Below are 15,527 nucleotides of genomic sequence, written 5' to 3' on the forward strand. Positions count from 1 at the left end.
TGACAGTGAGCTGCTTACCACTATAAGGGGCGGAGTCAGATCAGGGCTCACGCACTGCTGTAGCTCCGACAATGATAATGTTCTGGTGATCAAACCTTCATTGTAAGCAAAAAACAGTACACACGTTATCATCTATTCAACTTTGTCCTTTAATTAATTACTATTATTATCTTGTTTTGTTATACATATTTCTTTGAACAAATTATGATTTTTATCTGGGACTTTTGTGCTCTTTTCCTTTTTTTGTGTTGTGTTAAAAAACAGTACACACCCTGGTGAGCGACACATCTTTGAAATCTGTGTTTCAACCCCTACCTTATGATGTCCTCAGATTGCATGGAAAAAACTTGCTGACCAATTCCCCTGAAGTTATGGGGCCGCCACACTGAGAGTCCCACTGCCAGGAGGAAAGTAACTTTATTCCTCAAAGTAGCCTTAGACTTTCAGTCATAGAGGCTGAGCTGGCTTTCAGTCTGTGACAGGGGCATGGTTACAGCCGCTGCTCAATATGCTATAGCTGAACCGGCCGAGCCTTCATGTCTGAAAGTCAGAGGCTTCAGGAGGAAATAAAGTTAGTTTTCTCCCAGCAGCAGGTTCTTAGAGGACGTGGGCTACAAACACCAAACTATGTCTTACAGGTCCTCTGTTTTTAATGTACATAACTGATCTCCATCTCAGCTTGTACCCCGTGGACAACTGTGTGCGCATCTTATTTTTATTCCTAAAATTGTCAATTAGGCATGATGAGCTCCTCCATAGCAGTAATCTCAAACCTCAGAGTTGTGACCAAAATCTAGTAGATTCAGGAGAGAGAGAGCGAGAGAGACCCTAGTTGAAAACCCACTTCTCTACAGCTTTTCCATACTGCTGACCACCCGGTAGAAACTTTCCTGAATTCTAGACACTCTATGAAAGTCATAATGAACCCACATTAAATAACTTCCTTCATGATTTCTCCTGAGTTAATGAATGACTATCCCGAGCTACAAGCCCTTGGCCGTTCACATCACAAAGCCAAGAGAATCAGACCTGCCCTTCATTTGCATGGGCACAGCTGGATAAAAGGTCCAGCACTTCCAAGTCAGTGTTTTCCCTGTGCCGGTGTGCTCTCGTTACACAGGAATAATCTCCCCATCACCAATGGCACACAGCGGATTTTTCGCTTTTCTCCTTTTCCTTGGTTTAGGGGTTTCTAATGTCTCTGGAGAAAATATCACCGTTCTGTGTGATAATATATTACATGCCACCTTGAAGAATGACAGCCTCTCAAATTTTATCTTGAGTGTCTCCCCTGAAAAACTTTCCAGCCATACAAACTACAGCAGTAAGTGAACCTGCAGATTATAGTTATTCAACTATTCTTGTATATCTCATCGAAGCTCGTAGCATCTTGATGAATCTTGTCAAATTCTGAAGCTTATTTAAGAAGTTTCGATAAGTTTGGGATTTTTCCAAGTAGGAAAATTGAATGTGTTATACTGCACATGCATAGACTAGTAAGTGGCCGCACAGGATGCAAAGAGCTTAATGTGCAATTGCTGAGGCAATGCTGTGTTTATAGAGGCAGCCGAAATTATCACCAGGAGCTTTGGGGCTGTTTGATTTGTGCCATTAATGTAATATGCCTGCAGTCCTATGTAAAAGCCTCATCTGAAATTTTTCAAATACTTTGACTTCGACACTCCTGACATGGTGCTGCATGGGTACCATTTTCCTTAAATTAATTGCAATATTACCAATATTTAAAATGATCATTTTTGTATTTTTTGTATTTTTTTTTTTACACAATTCTTTTTTTTTAAGTGGATAGTAAGATTGGGAATTATCATGGTAAAATATACAGATTTCTATGAATTCAACTTTCCATCCACAATACTAACTTGTATTGTTGTTATTATTATTATTTTTTTTTTTATTATTATTATTACTAATAATTAAAATATTTGTAATTATAATTTAATAATAATAACTAATATAATAAAAATCATAATGTTAGTAATCATAATAATAGCAAAAATAATAATAATAATAATAATAATAATAATAATAATAATAATAATAATAATAATAAATTGTAAGGTGGATTGAATGGAAAGTCAGATGCACAGAAATTCTATATATACTGTATCATGTTCATTGCCATTCCTTTCTTTATACAATCTGGATGCATTATGACTGATTTTCAGCACACGTGAATTGAGAATGACATTTTATTGATGCTTAAAGTTTTTGTAAGTTTTTAAAACTTTTTTTTAGAATTTATAGAATTTTGACAATATTTATTTCATAGGTTTCCAGGTGCGCCACAATAAAGTTGATTGAGCCAGTTTGGCTAAGTATGAAGTCCTACTGTAGATATAATTGCAGATGTAGATGCCGCTCCCACCACATTTGGGTTCTACCTTCAATGTACTGTCGTGAAATTCTCTTGAATGCTTTTATCTACTGACAGTACTGAGCCCATAGAATGTCATATGCAAAAATTATAAAAGATTAATTTTTGTAATATATTTTACCCCAGATGACCATATACTTTTGCCTCAACTCTTTCTACAAGCATACCCAGCAGCTTTATCAAGGGTACCCCACAACAAAATGTAGACATCTCTAGAATCTCTTTTTGTAGGAATCATGGAGGTATTAGTAGATATCAAGCGGAATTGACATTATGAGTAGTATTTCTTCAAAACATGTCCAATCTTCTGCTTGGATCTTGATGTTCCTCAAGGATGTATCCATGATTAAATCCTTCATTCTTCTTGCAGAATATAATGAAGCCATACAAATTATTATTTTTATTATTATTATAAGAATTTATATTACTATAATTTTTCTTCCTGGATATCCTTTCTCAAAAGAAAAATTTCCTTCCAGCAGTAAGATCCTTTAACACGAGCTTATGATCGGCAGAAGAAACATTCTCGATAATCGACCGATGTAAATCACTGATTAACTGACAAAGAATAAAAATTATTGATTGTCAGCAGGACATCACCTTGTGTAAATTGTTATGCAAATGATTATAATTACAGTCTTCATTCCGGTAGTATAGGGTTGATGATCATAGGCAAATGAGTGCTAATCAACTTGTTAAGTCATGAATCGACATTGGTTTAGGGCATACAAAATCTGTCACTCAAATGTACACTTAGAAGGTCACTTTTCGACAAACTGGAAGACGTGGTGTCGATAAGGATTCTTGATGTTACAATCAGGTTTGAGGGAAACACCAAGGATCAAATTTTTTTTGTCTTCGGAATTGAATGCAAAATCTTGCCACCCTACCCTACATCTCTCACTGTAGGACCTAGCATAGGGCTTGTGGGAGATATATCTTTGGTAGATGAAGAACAATAACAGGCTCATTTATATAATAAACATATAGTACCATAGTCAACTATTTATGGCACAATATTTGGAGGTGTCACTTCCAGGTGGCTATAAAGAGGTCAAAATTACCAGGAAAATTATAGTCGAAATTCGAAGACCTTCTCATGGTTCACCTAAACCTAGATAAACTAAATAATCTTGGGTGATCTTGGGTTGGTGATGTGACCATAACACGGTCACTAACCTGTGGCATCATTATGGCTGTTTGTTTCTTGCTCATCAATTATGCTCAGCGTGTTAAAATTTTGGGTAATTCTAAGAGTTAATTCCAGTTTTAACTGTATCACATTGGGGACAACTCATTGTTAACTAAAGAACTATTGTCTATTTCATCTGCATCAACCAATACTTAATGCACAATGGAGTGGTATAAAGAGATTAATATATTTATGGAAAATCATTTTTTTCATTTTCCTTGACGAATCATGATGTGACAAATCCCTACAGATCTTAGCAGATCACATTGGCTTGGACCAGTCAGTTCTTTAATCATAGATTTTTTTTTTTTTAGTTAATGTAGGCTTGAAAAAAAACTCATAAATTCAAATGTTTTTTACACACTTTCTATATATATATATATATATATATATATATATATATATATATATATATATATATATATATTAACTTAGACTTGTTAAAAAAACACAAAAAGAGTGAACATTTTTTATCGAAACAGAACATAGCTGTCCCATCAACTTTAATAGATGTTTTTTGTGACTGTTGGGAAGGAGACTGACACTATAGCAAATCAGTAGAGGACGTGTCGTGACCTGGCACCAGGCTGAAATGTCGGTCCCAATGCACCTGACTGAGACAGTTCCCGGAGGGTCCGTTATAAAGTAATCAGGGTGACAGACAGAAAAAAGTGCAGCAGGAATGGCGAATGAAAAGAAGCGGCAGCACTCACCCTACCAGTCCTTTGTTCTTCAAGAACCAATGCACACATAGCGGCAGGGTAGAAGAGGTGGAAGCAACGGAGGACTAGGGCCATTTTGTTGTAATTTGGAACTAGCTTCTGCAATTTCGTGATCTGCTACCTGTGCTCTTACAGGAGGCTGCGTGTAAACCAATCCTGAAAATTAAATGCCATGCTTTGCAATGGGCATATTCAGCTATTTTCCTCGCTTTTCCCAACATCTATTGTTGCAAGACTAACCCCTTTAACACCTTGGGTTTTTCCATTTTTCTGTTTTCAGATTTTTGCTCCCCTTCTTCCCAGAGACATAATTTTTATATTTTTCAGTCAATATGGTCATGTGAGGGCTTATTTTTGCGGGACGAGTTGTACTTTTGAATGACACCATTGGTTTTAACATATCGTGTACTGGAAAACGGGAAACAAAATCCAAGTGCGGTGAAATTGCAAAAAAGTTAAATAAATGCTAAAACTGACCTGCCATTATGATTCTCCAGGTCAGTATGAGCTCGCTGATACCAAACATAGTTAGGTTATTTTTTATTTAAATGGTAACAAAAATTCCAAAATTTGTCAAAAAAAAAATGTTGCCATATATCGAGACCAGTAGCATCTCCGTTATTTGAGATCTGGGGCCGGATGAGGGCTAATTTTTTTGTGTGCCGAGCTGACGTTTTTATTGATACCATTTGGAGGTAGATACGATGTTTTGATCGCCCATTATTGCATTTTATTGCAATGTTGTGGCAACCAAAAAAAAGTAATTCAGGTTTTGATTTTTTTTTCTCGTTACGCCGTTTACCAATCGGATTAATTATTTTTATAGTTTGATAGAGAGGGCATTTCTGAACTCAGTGATACCAAATATGCTTTGCTTTTTTTTATTGTTTTATTTTGAATGAGGCAAAAGGGGGAACGGGGGTGGTTTGAACTTTTATATATTTTTTATTTTTTTAATAGTTTTTTTAATTACTTTATACTTGCTTCAATATTCTCCATGGGAGACTGGAAGCTGCGATCATCTGATCACTTGTGGCACACATAGAAGCGCTTCAGCCCTGCTATGTGTAGCAAAAATGCTCATCTGTTATGAGCACCGGCCACAGGGCAACACTCATTGCAGTCTGGCAATGACAACCACAGGGGTCTTGCCAACCCATCAGCGCCCCATGGTCATGTGACTGGGCGCCAATGGGTGGAGCCAATGACACACATTCGGTTTGATCGAATTAAATTCCGCTGTCAGAGCAGCCGCATTTAACATGTTGAGTGGATCGCGATTCAACCCGCGGCTGTTAAGGGCACATGACAGCTGATCAGATCCGAAAAAGAGTGGGAGGTGACCTATGACGCACCTATATGTCATAGGTCATAAAGGGGTTAAGTACAGATTTACATCTTCAAAGCAATTGTCTAAAAAGGATTGTCTGACAGATACATTTTTTTTAGGTATGGATTGTTTGAAAATGACAAATGGAGGCAACCCCATGGATCTAGCACAGTGTTTCTCAACTCCAGTCCTCAAGACCCACCAACAAGCCATGTTTTCAGGATTTCCATAGGTGATGGAATTAATGCTGAAGCAGGTGATTAAATTATCACCTGTGAAATACTAAGGAATTCCTGAAAACGTGACCTGTTGGTGGCTCTTGAGGACCGGAGTTGAGAAACACTGCTCTAGTGGAAACACTCCGGAAATCCATGCCAGTGGCAAAAGCGTTATCTGCTTCACTCAGAAGTCACAGAACTTCTACAGTCTGTGATTGTCTGCAGTGGTCAGATGACTAGAAGTGAACTTCATCGGTGAAATATCCAATGACTTGCACTTCTAGACACCTGTTCACTGCAGATATTGCTTCTAGAGCTGTCAAAGGACCTCCGGAGCGAGGTGCCCTGGAAGATGAGAGTGCCACCATTTGTTCTTTCCAAACAATCCATGCCTAAAATAAAATTATTTTACTGTCGGACAGACCCCTTAAAATTTGTTTTTCTCAAACAGTGCCACTTTTATCAGTGGCTGTGGCTGGTATTGCAGCTAAGACTTAATTGAAGTATAAAGCCTGTGTCTGCCAGTAGCTCAGTGTAGGGCATTACATTTTCAAGCAATGTAACAGTGAATGTAACATGTAATTAAAGTTTATAGTTTTATTGCTCTCCTTTATTCACATGACTTTTTTGCCATAAAACCGTCAAGTTTATAAGTTTTTACATAAAACCTGATTGACTATGGTTGTGATTGCAAGCTCCTACCACCATTTAATATATTTTTAGATTGATTGTTACTACTATATACAGTCTAATTACAGAGACCTGATTATGTAACGGAAACTAACCACTGCTTTTACTATTACCGTGCACTTTGCGGCAGCTTTTGGAAGCGCCTAGGTAGTGGTCACACCCAGGACTTGTAATTTTAGCCTTTTCATCCCCCCCTGCCCAAATTTAATAATTAGCTTTGATTGGATCTGCTTGTCCTTGTAATTTATATTACGTATCCATCTCATCTATATGTTAAGCCTTACACATATAACTTCTATAATCCAAGCACTTTTGTCTGAAGGAGTTATTTGATATGAAGAAGTAAAGCTCATCCTTGGTATAATGCATAACTTATGCAATTTTCTGATGGAATTTAATACTTAATCTTCATTCTTTTTGCAGCTTTTTTTATATAAAAGGTTAGATATTTCAGGCATTTTAGTTTGTATTTTGCGCCCCGTTTTTATAGATTTTTTTGCCATTTTTATGTTAGTTTTTTAAGTCTGTTGTTTTTCGGTTTTGCTTAACTACTTGGGTATGATTTTCATTATCGATTTTCGGCTAACTCATTTGTTTGCAACTTTTTGATATGTGGCAAAATTTGCGTGCAATGCTGTTCCGGTATAATAGGATAGGTGATAACTTAAAGATCGTTTATTGGTTTGACCACTGAAACCCCTTGCAGTGACACGACGTTGCAAAAATGCAAATTATGTGGGTGCACTGAGCCACGTTAATGATGCACCTAACCTCTCTCATGTGCATACAAAATAAAACGCTTCTTCAAAGAGATTAAAGCATTGAAGTGTAAGTCCCTGATATAAAGAAATATTTTTAAGCAATTTAATTTGCATTTTCTTGGAGTGACAGGTTCCCTTTATAACTGATTAAAAGGGGTTGTACTAAGCATATAATTTACTCTCTATCGATAGGTAAGGGATGAATTATTAATTTTTGGAAGTCTGATCACTAGGATCACCATTGATCATAAGAACATCAGATCGATGGTTGAACATACGTGCTTCTGTTCCATTCATTGTCTATGAAACGTTATGGCAGTCCTAGAGAGAACAAATGGAGTGAAGGTGCACTGCACATTCTCAACCTCTATATTATTTAGATGGGCCTGCTCTGGGGATCAATGATGGTCCTAGCAGTCACATCCACCAGCAGGCAATTTGTTATCCTGTATCCATTAACCAATTGATGTGAAAAACTCATATACTTGGTGCAACCCTTTTTAAGAACCTTCTTTTAATTTCATTGTCTATATATGTAGTGTAGTGAACTACTTTGGAGTAAATTTGGACTTTTGATACACCCGACCTTAACATAGAATTTTTACCTTGTTCCTTTTTCTAGTTCAGTTGAATGGAACTGGCGATTTCACAGTCCTCTTTCAAGCCGTTATTGGGTCCGTCTCTGAAGGAAAATGGTCTGCAGAAAGTGATAGCTGTGATGGAAGTCCCTTGTTCATTAACCATTCCTTCAGCAGTCAACACATCGTCACAATATGGACTTCACCAGTCAACGTGACAACAAGCGCTACAATTAAGTAAGTGGACAATGTGCTGTTCTGAAATGTTTGGAATCTTTTGTGGGTCCTCGAAGCCCCTCTTAACATGGAGCAGAAAGAAAATGATCTCCAATGTTTCCATAAACCTGATAGTTTATCTGAACAGGAAAAGAGAGTTAAGATGCAGGCAGGCACTTCTGGTGGCACTTATCTCCTTGGCGAAGAAAGAACTTTTCAGTGTGTCCTTCCTTTGTTACGTTCAACATCTAGTTACTGTAAGTTACTGCAAGTCAAACTCTAAATGGTCGGGAGAGATGTTGATCTCACATGTCCAATTTCAGACTGCTGATTCCATTGTTCTCCCTGAGATAAGCGACTTACTAGAAAACAGGAGCATTTGGCCGAACAAGCTCTCCTCTGTATGGGAGAGTTCAGATCACTATTGTTTCGTCCAACAGCCATCTAATATGTATGGTCTTCCGAAGAGTGTTGGCCAATATCAAAAGGGCATCCATCAGATTGCACTTGATGGCTGATCTCTGGGCAGCATAGTATAGACCAGAAGAAGCTAACCAAATACATGAACAGATAGTGTGAAAAAAGATAGTATAACTTCTATTTTATTAATTAATTCTATGCTTAGGAGTCCAGTAGACGGTCCTGAGCAACAGTTATGTCTGTATACACACTTATACAGAGAAGTCTGGGAATATAAGAAGTTACTAAAACTGACATGTCAAGAGCACTTAGTGATCCTTTTTATTCATACATCTGTGCAGAGGATTTGAAGGCTCCAATGTTATGAAGATGCATTAAACATGAATTTTACCCAAAAAGTTGGGCCTAGTTAAAAAAAAGTGTGGATAAGATTTACACTTTTCTCAGATCTTTAGAATTGGCAAAGTTATCAGGCACAAGAAACACAATATACAGAATATGCAGCCCTCATACAAAAGAGACTAAAGTCAGCCAAACTCATCAATAACAGAGGGATTGGCAGACAGTCCAATGTGTATGGGGGTATCCTGACTCTACCCCAAAAGTTGACGTTAGGGAAGCAAAGTATCTAGCCATTAGGATTTCAGCAGCCAGTATTTTTGTTCACCGGCAAGATAAGCTGCTACCAGAGAAGTCCGGCAGGGGCTCTCTGTGAGAGTTGGAAGAAATAGCTGTGAGTTAATCAATTATTCACAACGATATAAAGGGTGTAAGATGCGTAAATGTTTGTGACGCTGATACTATGTTTCTTTTGTTTTTACTTTTAAAGGGTATATTTGCAAAATAAAGCTGAAACTTTCGTTTTACAAAAAATTTTGCTCGAAGGTGAGTCCCCTACTGGTATTGTATCATAATATTAGAATATATGATATTTTATTGATAGGCGTTAAAATCTCATTATGTTAAACTAGCAAGCTATTACCATCTCCTTTTTGGCATTTTGATAGTTTGTTTCCAATAGTTTAATACCACAAACATTTCCAGTGGTTTTGTGTCCAAGTAGTAAAGTGGTTTTCCCAGAATTGTAAGTATTACCCTATCCATAAGATAAGGGATAACTTATTGATCACTAGGGGCCAACCGCTAAGGCCCCTAATAATCCTGAGAATGAGGCACCAGAACCACAAAAAAGGGTCTCTGCTGTGTATATTGGGTGGTAAATGATAGGGGAGGTGGAGCCAACTAAGCCTTGACAACAGTAGCGTAACTAGATATGAAAACATACCGGAACCAATAAGACATAACAAAATGCATATTGCAAAACCAGGATCCTCTCAAAAAATCATAGAAAATTCATAAGAGCAATAGAGAGTTTTAGCTATCCTAATAATAGTATGGATGTACCACAAGAGCACATTCAATAATTAATCCAATAAAGACTAGAAATGTAAATAGAAAAAGTCTTTATTACTTCACAATACTAAATAACAACCAATACATGATTAAAAAATCAGGGAAGCAACAGCGAAACGTGCATCGGGGCTCCTGTGCATCAGTTTTGGGCATCAGTATGGGTAAGAGATTATGATGTTTCAGCTAGTTATACCTTGTTATAACATATTTTGGTGACAATCTATAGACACTTTTTGCACTAATGATATCTCTGCTTTGGTAGTTTATAGCTATATATACATATATGCTTCTTGTACATATTTCCGGGTTGAAAGCACTATACACTTTATTAAGAATGTGAACTCAAGCACCTGGATGTTTTTACTATAGCCTTAGGTGATATGCCTTTCCTTTGCTTATATGGTTAAATTGCTGCCCGCCTTTTCTTTACTATATGAATCTTGTTATTCAGTATGGATTTTTTAATCATGTATTGGTTGTTATTTAGTATTGCTCTTATGAATTTTCTAGTAGCATAACTAGAGTCTGATGGGCCCAATTGCAAAATTTAGACCTGAGCCCCCACCTGCATATTGGTCAGATGTATGTGCCGTGTAGCATTCTAGAGCCTACAAAAAAACATGCGTATTCTCACTCACATGTAATAATGCCCCAAGTCCGGATTCCTTCCTGTAATTATGTCCACCGTCCTTTTCCTTTCCAGTAATAATGTTCTCCTTTTGAATTAATGTTCCTCATTCTGGGCCACTTCCTGGTATAGTGTCCCTCATCCTGCATCACTTACTAGTATAATATCCCCCATTCTGGGCCCCTTCCATCAATAATGTACATCTCCAGGCCCATTCCTGCAATAATGCCCGCTTTGATCCTGGGCCCCATATTATAACAAAGTCCCCCATCTGGAACCATTACCAATAATATTGTCCTCCATTCTTCTACAGCACATTTAAAATAAAATTAATGATTATTCTCACCTTTCCACTCCTATGACACATGGCATCCTCTTCTATAGCCTGCACATGGCCTCTAGTGACGTGCAAGCCAATGCCAGCTGCCATCCTCTCATTGGTCAGCGGCATGTATTGGAACTGGAACATCTCTGCACTGGAATGCATTTCAGCTGAATGTGCATGTGAGAATGTACATCCAGTTGAAATAAATATTGGCATTGGGGTCCCCTTCCAGCATGGGTCCGATCACGGGATTACCCTCTGCACCCACGATCATTATGCCCCTGCTTGGCAAGGGGATTTGACAACAGGGCTGTTTTAGAGAACTGAATTGTTGCCCAAAGTGATTGAAAGTCTATTTATGACTCTGGTTTTACATTATGGGATACATGATAAGCTACCTCTAGACAAGGTGGACTGCCCCACCTGGGATCATTGCATATATTGACTATGCTTCATCAAAGCCCTATGTTAAATCAATTGGAATTACAGAGATGTTGCTCACCAGCTCATAATAAATGTTCCTGTATGTTTTCAATTTAAATTTAAACTGATTTTTTTTTTCATATTTTTTAGATTCTAGCCCAGGAACCAATACAACGAAAGGTTAGTAAAGCTAAGCAACCGGATCTTAAGTTACTTGTTACTTTCAGATTATAATCAAATTATATGTGAAGAAGAAGAATATTCCTGTACTAATGGCTGCTAAAAGACATCTGAAGTCATTTAAATTTTCAATATGGCTTAGTGGTTAAGTGCATTTAGGTCCTTGATTCATAATTACCACAATTTGCCTGGTTAAAATTATATACTTTACTTGAGTTGGCATGGGTCACTCGACATTTCTATCAAATTTCACATGAACACACTGTAAGAGATCGACTTGCTTGTAGACGCTGGTGGACACATAAGGGTCCAATTTGTTGGTTCAAAGCAAATGTGCGGTTTCTTAAATGTCCATAAACTGTCCAGTAGTGTTGAGCGATACCGTCCGATACTTGAAAGTATCGGTATCGGAAAGTATCGGCCGATACCGGCAAAGTATCGGATCTAATCCGATACCGATACCCAATACCAATACAAGTCAATGGGACTCATGTATCGGACGGTATTCCTGATGGTTCCCAGGGTCTGAAGGAGAGGAAACTCTCCTTCAGGCCCTGGGAACCATATTAATGTGTAAAATAAAGAATTAAAATAAAAAATATTGCTATACTCACCTCTCCGACGCAGCCTGGACCTCACCGAGGGAACCGGCAGCGTTGTTTGCTGAAAATGCGCGCGTTTACTTCCTTCCGTGACGTCACGGCTTCTGATTGGTCGCGTGCCGCCCATGTGGCCGCGACGCGACCAATCACAGCAAAGCCGTGACGTAATTTTGAGGTCCTGGATGCCTAATTCTAGGCATTCAGGATTTTAAAATTACGTTCCGGCTTGTGATTGGTCGCGTCGCGGTCACATGGGCAACACGACCAATCACAAGCCGTGACATCACGGGAGGCAGGAGACGCGCGCATTTTTAAAATTACGTCATGGCTTGTGATTGGTTGCGTGCCGCCCATGTGGCCGCGACGCAACCAATCACAGCAAGCCGTGATGTAATTTCAGGTCCCGAATGCCTATTTCTGCATTCAGGACCTGAAATTACGTCACGGCTTGCTGTGATTGGTCGCGTCGCGGCCACATGGGCGGCAGGCAACCAATCAGAAGCCGTGACGTAATTTTAAAAATGCGCGCGTCTCCTGCCTCCCGTGACGTCACGGCTTGTGATTGGTCGCGTCGCCCATGTGACCGCGACGCGACCAATCACAAGCCGGAACGTAATTTTAAAATCCTGAATGCCTAGAATTAGGCATCCAGGACCTCAAAATTACGTCACGGCTTGCTGTGATTGGTCGCGTCGCGGCCACATGGGCGGCACGCGACCAATCAGAAGCCGTGACGTCACGGAAGGAAGGAAACGTGCGCATTTTAAGCAAACAACGCTGCCGGTTCCCTCGGTGAGGTCCAGGCTGCGTCGGAGAGGTGAGTATAGCAATATTTTTTATTTTAATTCTTTATTTTACACATTAATGTTGTATTTTACACATTAATGTTGTTTCGATACCGATACCCGATACCACAAAAGTATCGGATCTCGGTATCGGAATTCCGATACCCGCAAGTATCGGCCGATACCCGATACTTGCGGTATCGGAATGCTTAACACTACTGTCCAGCTTAACAAAACAAAAACGCCTCTTCTGGGTACAAGAGGTATAACAGAACCAAAACTGAAAATAAACAGTCCATGTATAGCATGGGCTCAGCCTTATAAATTTCAGACTTTCACTCAACCTCTAGCAGAGACTGAGCCACACAAGCAAGGTCTTTTTTACCTTGAACACACCACCCTAAAAATGCAGCTAGACTTCCTTATGTCTGCTGTATCAGGCACTGGGGTGCGGATATGTGATAATTCAGTCCCACCCATCTATCTGATGTCTCATAAACTCGGGCCTTGACATGCCCTATTAACTCTCTCAGCACTCCACGTGCTGAAGCCTGCTTTTCTGGGATTACGTCACCAAGGCTACAGCCTCAATGATACATATCTCCTCTCCAGGACCTTGACACACCCTACTAACTCTTTCAGCACTCTACAAGCTGGAACCTGCTTTTCTGGGCTTAGATCACTGAGGATACCAGCCTCAATGATGCATATCTCCTGTCAACGACCTGCACGGTGGCCATCTTACAATACTAATAGATTGATCATATAGCTGTGTGAATTACTTCAAAACAAAATTAATTAGCTTAAAACTTCTCAACTTCTTAAAAGTCCTCATAAATACAGAAAAACAGTTAGTAGCCATCATTGGATCGAGTCACTCATCTCTACTTACCGTGTTTGGTTTTGGAACAGAAAAAAACCCACTTGGGTTGTCAAAAGTAAAGTTGTTGAGTAATGTAAAGTTATTCAGAGCCTTCGTAACTCTTTATAATGAAGCATTACTCGTTATCAAAATGTATAATCCATCTGTAGTTATTAAACTAGTTGGAGAAAATCCCTAAGATCACATCTCATTGCTTTTTCATTCATTTACAAAACTAAAGTTATATATATATATATATATATATATATATATATATATATATAAAAAATTAAAGATGACATGCATTATGTTTTCATCATTTTAGCACCATCCACTACTAACCACACAGAAGGTACTAAAGCTCCCGGCAAAGGTGGGTTTTCTGTAAATTTACAAATTCAGAAATGTGACATCTCTTTGTAGTATATATATTCATTAAAATAATGACATTTATTTATTAAAATAATTTTAGATTTTTTCAGTATTTATTTTATTTTTTTGCCTATTTTTAAATTCTGATTGCATGTGTATATACATATATATATATATACATACATATATATATATATATATATATATATATATATATATATATATATATATATATATATATATATTTTAAACATGACTAAATTTATAGCCATCTTGGTTGACCCGCCTTAACAGGTGTAGTGATTTGCTCTAAAGAGAATCTGTCAGCACAGAATGACTGTTCAAACCAAGCACGTGTGCTCGGAGCAACCTTGATGTGGCTGACCATTTCAGTGCATTTTCCCACCTACTTGTATACTCAAAAGTTGACAAATTAAGCAATGTTTCCAGTTGGTGAATAAATTGTGTTTCTACTCTTACTTACTACAACTAACTGAAACTGCAAAATAATTTTCGATATATAATTTCCATTGCAGTAACAACTCATCATGTAGTGAAAACCACAAGTGCAGCTTCTATAGATCAATCAAGTCTGGTATCTATGGCTTTAAGTCTGATCCTCGGTGTGCTCCTCATCCCCAACAAGTATCTCTCATGATGGATTTAATCAGGACATTTCATGGACTTTCTCCCAAATTTTTCATCTGTCGTACCAAGATTTTTCTTTTTGAAAATGGAAACAATCTAAATTCTGCTGTAAAATGTAACTATGCATTAGACATTTATCAATAGAAATTTGAAAAGTTGGTAAAATTTGAATTTATTTCTTAACTTAATGAATTGCAAAAATTTACAGAAATTTATGCAAACTCAAAGAGATGGTTTCTAATATCTCTGTGGTATTCGAGTAATTATCCATCTGGCTACATGACCCTTTTTATGATGCTGGATTTTGTATTTTGTATCAGTTTTGACCAAATTTAGATCTTCCTTTGTAGCGTTACACCTACTGGTGGAAAAGCCCATGCTAGAAAGTTATTGCCTGTCTGAGTGTTTTAGCACATTTCCTTTTTTCAGCTGTTGTAGCTCAATGCAGGATGCTTATCATCTCCTCTTTCAATATTTCCAAATCATCATGCTTTTCAAAGGATTGTCTTAAAAGGGTGGAACCAATACATGTGTACATTTTTGGGTGCTCCTTGGTATATCAAGAGCATATGTAAGAGATATATCTACTAGGCATGAATAGCTTGGTTCAAGGCAAGTTTAATTTTTCACACATTTCGCAAAGAATTTCGATTTTCCGAAGTCAGAATTTTGTTTGCATTTTGTTTCTCTCAAATTCAGCAAAAAGGTTGCCAGATTCATAAGTGTTGGAAGGAATGGCAAATTTTAAAAGCAATAATTCTCACCCG

General features: G+C 37.9%; 2 long non-coding RNA genes across 2 annotated transcripts; both read left to right on the top strand.

Annotated features, from left to right (window-relative positions):
• Positions 1 to 1,086: 1,086 nt before the first annotated feature.
• LOC143764436 (uncharacterized) lies at positions 1,087 to 9,404 on the top strand. Its single transcript, XR_013213191.1, has 3 exons — positions 1,087 to 1,324; positions 7,931 to 8,123; positions 9,352 to 9,404. It is a non-coding gene; the product is annotated as an uncharacterized LOC143764436 (long non-coding RNA).
• A 2,054-nt stretch (positions 9,405 to 11,458) lies between these two features.
• LOC143764437 (uncharacterized) lies at positions 11,459 to 15,194 on the top strand. The gene is made up of 3 exons (XR_013213192.1): positions 11,459 to 11,491; positions 14,066 to 14,113; positions 14,649 to 15,194. It is a non-coding gene; the product is annotated as an uncharacterized LOC143764437 (long non-coding RNA).
• The last annotated feature ends 333 nt before the right edge of the window (positions 15,195 to 15,527 follow it).

Source organism: Ranitomeya variabilis, chromosome 4 (genome assembly GCF_051348905.1).
Source record: "Ranitomeya variabilis isolate aRanVar5 chromosome 4, aRanVar5.hap1, whole genome shotgun sequence".
NCBI classification, from domain to species: Eukaryota; Metazoa; Chordata; class Amphibia; order Anura; family Dendrobatidae; genus Ranitomeya; species Ranitomeya variabilis.